The sequence below is a fragment of the Aotus nancymaae genome, unplaced genomic scaffold, assembly GCF_030222135.1.
Source record: "Aotus nancymaae isolate 86718 unplaced genomic scaffold, 86718_ANA_hifiasm-v0.15.2.pri h1tg000029l, whole genome shotgun sequence".
In the NCBI taxonomy this organism is placed as follows: domain Eukaryota; kingdom Metazoa; phylum Chordata; class Mammalia; order Primates; family Aotidae; genus Aotus; species Aotus nancymaae.
In genome coordinates this window covers 22,833,524-22,843,178 of record NW_026988442.1, presented here as the reverse complement: position 1 = coordinate 22,843,178, position 9,655 = coordinate 22,833,524, and the positions used below count along the sequence as shown (strand labels likewise).

The 9,655-nt window shown below is 47.4% G+C and overlaps 1 long non-coding RNA gene across 1 annotated transcript; it reads right to left on the bottom strand.

Moving 5' to 3' along the window:
* Positions 1–987: 987 nt before the first annotated feature.
* Positions 988–9,413, bottom strand: LOC135276931 (uncharacterized). Its single transcript, XR_010344478.1, has 2 exons — positions 8,898–9,413; positions 988–2,943 (listed from the first exon to the last, which is right to left on the bottom strand). It is a non-coding gene; the product is annotated as an uncharacterized LOC135276931 (long non-coding RNA).
* Between the last annotated feature and the right edge of the window lie 242 nt (positions 9,414–9,655).

Below are 9,655 nucleotides of genomic sequence, written 5' to 3'. Positions count from 1 at the left end.
AGGGGGCATGTGACCAATCAGGATTCTTCAAATTGGTACTGGGAGAAAAGCATCCTGTTTTCTCTGAGCATGGACTTAGGACGATATGGGCACGCCCTCAGTCATGCTCTCTGCCACTGGCAAACAGTGCTGGGGGAAGAATGCTGAAGAACTGAGAGAAAGGAGGTAGAGGCAGAGTCCTTGTAAAGACTGACTGACATCCAGGGCTGGCCATACACTTCCCTTCCCATCTGGGCTAGTCCTGAGGCTGTTTGCCTTCAGATTCATGACTTTCCGTTCCTTGCTCTGCTCTGTAATCAGAGAGGCTGATCCCTGGTGCCTGCATTTCCCCAGACTCTCATTTCAGCTGGCTTCTGGTGGTTTGGCCAAAGGAAGATGCTGACTGGATGCTGGAGATGGGGAAAAAGGAGAAGCAAGGGAACTTCTCCTCCTCTTTCTCTGCCTTGGGCAATTTCTCCAGCAGCAGTCGAGGATCCTCCTTGGCCTCAGCTTCCCCTGAACACATCTGTCAGGGTTCCAGCTTCCATGCATTCATGTCCTCCTGGGCTTCCAGCATCTGTATTTCTCCATCTTCCGGCTGGTAGTAGCTTCTTGCGCTCATGTATTTCTGTGTTACCTTCCTCTCCCTTCGTGGTCACTCCGCTCTCTCATCATCTCTGTGTAGCCAATTTCCTGCATTAAATCCCCTCTGTTGCTAATACTTGAAGCAGTCTCTGTTTTCCAAGTGAGACCTTGACTGATCAACCACTGTTTGGTTAGGGAAGCCACTGTGTTTCCTCTTCGGCTCAGGTGAATGGGAGATGGTCTCTGTCACTTACAATTGAGAGTCTGGACTAATACAGCAGTCAACAGGAAAATACGTACCTATCACCTCCCAAATACTTACCCGATGCCAGGCATGGTGTTCAGCACTTTGTTTTCATTATGGAATCCATGAGGTAGGAATTATGATGACCATTTTATAGATGAGAAGCAGAGACAGGTGGGTAATTTTCTCTCAATCAGGTTTATTTTCTTTAAGCAAAAATTCACTTAGAACCTGCTGCTCCATGAAACAAGCAAGGGATTCCAGCAGGTTTGTCAAGGCTCAGCGGTGGCAAGACAAGAAAGGAGGTGAGGAATGACAAAAGACAAATCTATATGCTATTTCGTGGCCTGGCCTAGAATCTGAACACGCTTCTCCCAGGCAGGAGTATAATGAGTAAAGGGAGCTCCATGTACATGAGCTACAGGCATCCCTAGTAACTGTGATTCAGGTCAAGTTTTGGCCGCTAATTGCACACACATTCTGCTAAAGGTAGTAAATAGGAATCATTCACGTGTCCTTAGAGACCGTGGCACCATTCAGTATTCATAGCAAATATATCACCGAGCTTCATAAGAGAATCATTTTAAAACAAAGCTTGGTCAGCTGTTTAATAATTTACTGATAGTGACAGCAGGGAGAATATCTAATAACCAGTGAGATTGGCTTTCAAATAGAAAATAAATTCATGTTAGAAGAGAGAGAGGAGGGAAAAAAAGGGAAAGGGGGGGAAGCATGATTAGCAGCTAGGAAATTTTTAACATTTGTCAGTTGCTGATTTTTTTTTCCTCCAAATCCTAGCAGAGTGGAGAAACCTGGTTATTATGAGGTTGCTTTTCATTTTAAAACATTCACAGGTCTTTAACGCTCTTCTCATGGGAAACAGGAATTAGCCAGAGAGCCCACCTGAAGCAGGGCGCTGACCCCCCAACACACCCACTGCTGGGCCCTGGGTGGCGTCCACCTTGGTTAATTTGGGGGCTTTTGGGGGGCCATATGGTCTCTTCTCATATTTCAGCTATTCCTGGGGGAGTGATGTAAGGCCTGAAAGACTGGAAAAACAAAGCCCGAAAGAAATAAAATCAACTCAAACTACAACTGTACATTCCTCTGCTCTGGGGAGAACCTGACCCAGAACTTATTACAAGGGATTTGGCTTCTGGGTAAACTGAACCCTATTATTTATTCTTGTTTACTGGCAAAGCTCTATTGAAATGTCTTAGAGATGAAAAGAGTTTTGAGATGGACGGGCTTGAAGTTCACTACTGATTCTCATATTCCTGGCCCATGATTGGGAGACACAATTACAGGAATTTTAAAAAGTGCAGGAGCTGTCCAGAAGGAAAACAAAACCTAAAACCAGTATCAATCCCGAATCAGCAAACCTCCTTGTGCCTCAGTTTTCTCTACTGTAAATAGGACTAGTAAGAGAGCTGTAGGGGAATGCATTTAAGACTTTTCATTTTACACAGCTCAGAAAATGCAAGTTCAAGCATTGCAGAGGCGGAAGCAAAACCAGAGTGAAACATCTCCAAGGTTATCAATCCTTAAGCTTCAGCGGCAGACAGTGATGTACAGTGTGTTTATGGGTAAAAGAACATCTTAAGCCCCCCACCCCATCCCAGCCCTTTACACCCCTCCCCAGCGCACAGGGCACACTCTGTCCTCAAACAAATCCCTAAATTTGCCACTCTGGAGACAGGCTTCCAGATAAGACATGATTTCCGTGTTCCCAGATGGTATTTTCTATGGTTTTACATTCTAAGTTTGTACCCTCGATCCTTCACGTTGATGTCAACAAACTCACTTTCATCTTTCAAGCTTGGAGAAATAATGATTTATCAACATTTGACTTGATGTGAGAATGGCTTGAAGAAACGTGTGCAGTCTGGACGGTCACACCACGGAACAATCTCAGTGCGTTCTGGAGTCCTCTGCCATCATCCTAGCTCTGTTTCATGAAGGGGAGAAGGAGATTCTGGGGGCTGAAGTTCACTGCTATCACTTGGGGTGAAATGTATTTCTGCGTTGTATAATAAAATGCTTCGTAAACAGATGCTGTTTTCTGAAACATATCATAACAGTACCAGTCCCATGGTAGAGAGACACAATTCCAGAAATTTATAAAACTCCAGGAGCTGTGAGAAGAAAACAAAACTTAAAACCAAATCAATCCTGAATCAACAAACCTTCTTGTGCCTCGGTTCCTTCTTTTGTAAATGGGGAATAATACGAGAATTGTGGGGTGGATAATGCACATAGGCTTTTAGCTGCATGCATGGTTCAGAGTAAGTAAAGTTCAAGTTCCACTAGATTAGTGATGGAGTAACTTGCTGGGTGAAAACATTTTGAGGGTAACATGCTTTGGTACAGAGGAAAGGGAGGTTGTGTAAAAATCACAGGGTTAGGCCGGGCACGGTGGCTCACGACTATAATCCCAGCACTTTAGGAGGCCGAGGCAGGTGGATCCTTTGAGGCCAGGAGTTTGAGACCAGCCTGGCCAACATGGCAAAACCCCTTCTCTACTAAAAGTACAAAAACTAGCTGGGCGTCATGGTGCATGCCTATAATCCCGCCTGCTTGAGAGACTGAGGCATGAAAATTGCTTGAACACAGGAGGTGGAGGTTGCAGTGAGTCAAGATCACATCATGACACTCCAGCCTGGGTGACAGAGCCAGTCCCTGTCTCAACAACAACAAAAATCACAGGGTCTATCTGGGTATGGGGGTTAGAACGAGTGTCAGATGGAGAGGACGAGGACATAGGGAAGGAGCAGGCCCCAGGTGACTGGTTAAGTCTCTAGACCAGTTATTAAAGGGATTTATAAGAGAGACCAGGGCCGGGCGCGGTGGCTCACGCCTGTAATCCCAGCACTTTGGGAGGCCGAGGCGGGTGGATCACAAGGTCAAGAGATCGAGAGCATCCTGGTCAACATGGTGAAACCCCGTCTCTACTAAAAATACAAAAAATTAGCTGGGCATGGTAGTGCGTGCCTGTAATCCCAGCTACTCGGGAGGCTGAGGCAGGAGAATTGCCTGAACCCAGGAGGCAGAGGTGGTTGCGGTGAGCCAAGATCGCGCCATTGCACTCCAGCCTGGGTAACGAGAGAAACTCCATCTCAAAAAAAAAAAAAGAGAGTTGGACCAGAACAGCCAGACTGCCCAAGATTATTTGGAGAAGATTCCCCTTCCCCACTCCACTCAGTTTTCGTGGGGCTGTCATTTATGGCTGTCATCCTCAACACAGAGAGGTGGACAAAAAACCTAGGCTGGCCAATTACGGTGACACCCCTTCCCCCTGCCAATATCCCTGGCCAAATCGATTCATTCAGGAAATAGAATGTGAACCAAATCACCCAAAAATATCTTTACTGGGTTTTTGTAGATAGTGTGGTGGGGTGTTGCAGAAGGTCTCACTTCATACTGAAGGTGGTAAGCAGTGAGACCTGTGTATGGAGCTGTCATTGGTCAGGTTCTTTGACTACCCACAGAGAGAAGCCCATCTGAAACAGAGACAGAGACAGAGACAGAGACAGAGACAGATAGGGAGAGAGAGGAGGCCGATGCCATCATTTCAGTACCTAGATCTAGCCTTGCCTGAAGGTGCTCATGAACTGCTCAGCTAAATAAGCCACTGGGTTCCTCTTTTCACTTAAGCTTGAGTTGGGTGTCTGTCATTCATAAGAAAAAGAGTCTTGCCTAAAATACAAGGAGTGTATGTGTTCCCGGCTCAGTATTCATCCTTTAAGCCCTTGTAGGTGTCTGAGACATAGAATGGGCAAATGCAGACCTGCATTTCTGAGAATCACCTGGGGTGCCCATTAGAAATGCAAACTTCTAAGCTTCAACCTACAGAGATGCTGATTCGGCTCCATGCATCATTAACAGTTCTGGTGCAGGCAGGGTCCGTGGCCTCACACTGAGAAGTATATCACTTGCCCAGCACACCCTCTTTTAGTAACATAGGTCCCATGTGCAGGGATCCCCTAAGGTGAGCAAGGTAGGCGGGCATCTATAGGAAAGTGTATTAGATTATAAGGGGGTGGGTAGAGCTCTGTGTAGCTGTTCCCCCAAACTTCTTAGATGATTTATATTTCACCTACCTAGGGGTGGGGAGAACTCTGAGGAGTCCTTGCAGTGTTCTTGGTAGAAAAACTTGGGGAAGATTTAAAAATACTGTTGCTTGGGGCCTACTCAAATAAATTGTTGGCTGAGGGTGGGGCCCCAGGTGATTCTAATCTGCAGTAGGGTTGAGAACCACTGCAGCAGAAATCCGGGAACGATCCGGCTCCGGGGTTTCTCCCGAAGGCCTTCTTGCTGTGACATGGTAAAAGACCCATAAAACTGCATACCTCAACCATACCTCGGCTTTCTGTTGAAACTGCTCTCTGTAACCCCTAATGTGACAGGCAAGCAGTCCAAACCCACACCATCTTGGTGCCTGCAACTTGTAATAAGTAATTAAGATCTGTGATTTCCACCCTACCCAGACAATGTGTAAACAAATGCTTATCTTAACTTTTGTGAACCGCTTAAGTAACAATCAGTATGTCAAAAGTCCCCTGGCCCTCGGAATGTCCGGACCCCCTCACCCTCATCTTGGCCCAGGAGGTGATTTACAGAATCCACTGGTCCCCAGAACGTCTGAAGCTCCTCACCCCCACCCCTGCCCCTCACCCTCACTCCCGAGGTGGTTTTTAGGGGTATAAAAGGTCTTGACACCCTCCTTTCGGGGCCACGGGTTGGAGAGACGCGAGTCCGCCATGGCTGCCGGCAATAAAGACCCTGCAATTTGGCACACTTTTGTCTTGGTGTTGACTTTCTATGCTCGGGCCAGTACAACATTGCCAGCCTAATTTTTCTCCGTACAGTATCGCAGGGGTGAACTGTGGTGAGCAGAATTCTGTTACTTACTGTCAGGGGGTGGAATGGTGGGTGGAAGATCTGTAGGTGCTTATCAAAATACAAGATACGTCAATGAAAATAGAATAACAATGACATGCCATAACACAAAGGAGCAAGCTTAAGCAAATAATAAGAGAGGGCTATGAAGGAAAACATCATGAAAGTATATTAAGAAGAACCAAGAATTTGGCCAAGTGCGGTGGCTCACGCCTGTAATCCCAGCACTTTGGGAGGCTGAGGTGGGTGGACTGCCTGAGCTCAGGAGTTTCAGACCAGCCTGGGCAACACGGTGAACACCCAACTCTACTAAAATACAAAAAAATTAGCCAGGTGTGGTGATGTGCACCTGTAGTCCCAGTTACTTGGGAGGCTGAGGCAGGAGAATTGCTTGAACCCAGGAGGGGGGAGTTGCAGTGAGCCGACGTTGTGCCACTGCACTCCAGTCTGGGCGACAGAGCAAGACTCCATCTCAAAAAACAAACAAACAGAAAGAACCAAGAATTCTAATTAAGCCAACTCTGTAAACCAGAAGTCTGAAGAAAGTTTGCAGAAGTTTCTGTAAACATGAAGCGTTCTTCCTGTATTATTTCTGCTTCAAGTCTCTTGGTGCCTTTTCTTTCTCAGAGGTTGGCATCTGCTGTTCCTGGGACTCGGGCCTTATGGAAGAGGCTCAGGACCATGGCAGACAGGCCCTAAAGCCTCTGGGGACTTTACTGTGGTTTCTCCCTGCCGTGGACAGCCCTGTTACTGCTTTGAGCCCCCGGGCCACGTGCTTCTGGCAGTCTGACCAGAGTACAGGCTCCACATTGGCCTGGACAGAACCACCCCATTCACAAAAGACTGAATCTTTTGTGAGATTCAGTCTGATAAAAAGGACACATTTCCAGGCCCTTCCCTGAAGCATTGGATTTATTAGTCTAGGGTATGTGAGTTATTAACAAGGCTCCTGGTGGTTCTCAGGACCAGGCACAGTTGGAAAACACCACCCCATCATCTCATCCTGCACAGCCAAGAGCCTTGCTGGGGTCTTGCTAATCAGCTGGTTTCCCCATAGATCTCGATATATGGATCACTGTCCCTTCTGTTTGATAACAGCTCATGCTGAATGTATATGGGCCTGGCAGGCAAATTTGGCCCTAGTCTTAACCAATATGTATTGAGTGCTTGCTGTATGCCATGCTGGGTTGGCTTTGGAGACGTGAGGGTGTGAAGACAGTACTGGCATCCTTCAATGCTGTCACCCGGGTGGAGAAGGCAGATGTGCACATGCTACCACTGAGGGTGGAATTCACTAATTCTTCATCCAGCCCACTACAGTCCAGCCCACAGACCCTGCCCAGAGCTGAGCCTTGAAGGATGAGGATTTGGATGCCTGGATAAAGATAAGGAAAGATCCTGCTTTTGAATTTGGCATTCCAGAGAGAGAGGGAACAACATGAGCAGAGGCCCAGAGGGAGGTCATGGACAGTTGTCATGTGTGACTTGGAGTAAAGGGTGTGTGTAAATAGTGTGGAAGAAATGAAACGAGAGGACAGAGAGCATTGAACTTAGGTCTCAGCTTCATGGCTTTGAACTTGCAGACTCTTTCAGACCTCTGAGTGCGTGCCTAGGCTGTTTCAGCCTTGGAATGCCCTTCTTTTCTTCTCTGCCTGGGGATGGGCTTAGAAAGGCCTTAGAAAGGTGTGGTGGTCACACCTGTAATCCCAGCACTTTGGGAGGCCAAGGTGGGTGGATTGCTTGAGGCCAGGAGTTCAAGAGTAGCCTGGGCAACATGGTGAAACCCCATCTCTACTAAAAATGCAAAAATTAGCCAGGCCTGGTGGTGCACATCTACAATCCCAGCTACTTGGGAGGCTGAGACACAAGAATTGCTTGAATCTGGGAGATAGAGGTTGCAGAGAGCCGAGATTGCACCACTGCACTCCAGCCTGGGTGAAAGAGCGAAATCTGTCTCAAAAAAAAAAAAAAAAAAGGCCCCATGTGGTTGGTTGTGGTAAGGATTGTGGACTTCATGCTGAGGGCAATGGGGGCTTTAGTGAAGGCCGTTAAGCTGGTGAGTAACAGGTTGTGGAGTGACTGTCTTCTTGAACAACCACTCTGACTGCTGAGCATGGGGAGGGGTTGGGAGGGACAAGACTTGAGGCAGTAAGGAGCTGAGTCAGAGCTAAGGTCGCTGCAGGGGAGTGGGGAGAAGCAACAGGTTCACAAACATTCTAGAATACAAGTTGGGAGTCAGGGACCAGGAGAGAGGCTGAAGGTCTTGGGGGGACCTCAGTGCTCCGAAAAGGCATGTCCTCAACTCCTGGGCACCAAGCTGTTGCAGGAATGGTGGCTTTTCTCCTGCTTCATCAGAGAAGCCACTTCACTCGAAGCAAGAAGTGAAGCCTGGGGCCATATCTCAATCATGTTTGACGTCCATTATTCCAACCTTGACGCTAACACCACCCTGTCCCCAGTGTGCTTGGGTGACCTCTCAGTATGGGTGGACTGTGGACTCCTTGCGGATGGGGTCACTTTATCCCGACATCCCCACTGTCCAGCAATGAGGCCAGGTGTCAGTTAGAAGTGCAAACACCTGTGATGGGTACTTGCCATACATCACTTAACTTGTTAAAAATATTACCAGAAACAGCTGTTTGGCAGATGTCACTTGGGTGAGATGCAGTGCTGGCATTAAATCCAGGGCATCTCAGACACTGAGGTCTACTTGGCAACACTCTGGACTATGTGCTGGTATTTTGGCCCAAGGAATACCAGCTGGCCCACTGTGCCATGCTGTTGTCCAGGCATGTATGACAGTTGGCCTGGAGTCAAGGCTGGGGTGGTCTGGTGAATTTCAGACTTGGAAGTGGGAAGAAAGGAAGGGAAATGGGCCCTTGAGTGGGCCAGCCCTGTACTAGGCGTGTTCACATCCATTAACTCACTTAATTCTCACTCAGCTCATCGAGGTGGGAATAATCACCCAATTTCACAGATGGGGAAACAGATTTGGAGAGGGAAAGTGACGAGTTTGTGGTCGCTTGGGTGGTAAATGGAGATGTGGAAGATGCAGGCAGGTGCAAGGCCTCCCTGGAAGAGGGACATTATCAAAATGGAGCATGATGGAGAAGAGGAACCAGGTGCTGTGAGCCTGAACATCTATCAGAAGAGGAAACGGAAGGATTTTTAGAAACTGAGACCCCCTTACCTGGAGCATGCCCAGTCTCCAAACAAAGGTCGCCACGTCCAGGCTCTTACTTCCCCAGGAGAAAGATTCAAATTTGACGGGAGGAAATTACAGATTGGCAGTGTCGGTAAAGCAGCAGGGAAATCTTTACAACTACGAGGACCTCAATCTGGAAATGGATTCCATTGTGAAGTCCTGCTTTTGAACGGAGCGATATTATTGGATAATACATTCTTTTTTTTTTAACAGAAAAAAATGGTTGGATCATGAGGTTAAACTCGAAAATACTTACGATTTCTAAGTTGCATTTGGGTTATTTATATTTGCACGTCTTGACAGATAGCATTAATGCATATTAATATTCCTGCCATCAAAACATTACTCAAGCCAGAACTACTGGCTCTGTAAGTGTCTGTGGTGTGTGCACAGTCACTTTGCTAATAGAAAGGTTAACTTGTATTTTTGAATTATTGATGGTTGCTTGTTACTAATTTCTTTTTCCTCAGAAAGGAGGAAATTATTAATGAAGAGATCATTGCCAATGTGTCTGACATCTATTAATGGTTTCATCTTGCAACCAGATTAAAAGAGACAGCTGGTCCATGAATTTACGCGTGGAAGCAGCTCCAAATGTGCTGACAACTCCGTGGGAGGGCGGGGCCCGCTGCAGTGGGCCCGAGCTCCGCGCGGCGGCTGGTACAGGGTCCTCCCCTGGTTGGCACGGCCTCCGTGGAAGGGCCGTCAAAGGATTTGCTGCCGATGGACCAGGCAGCAGATGG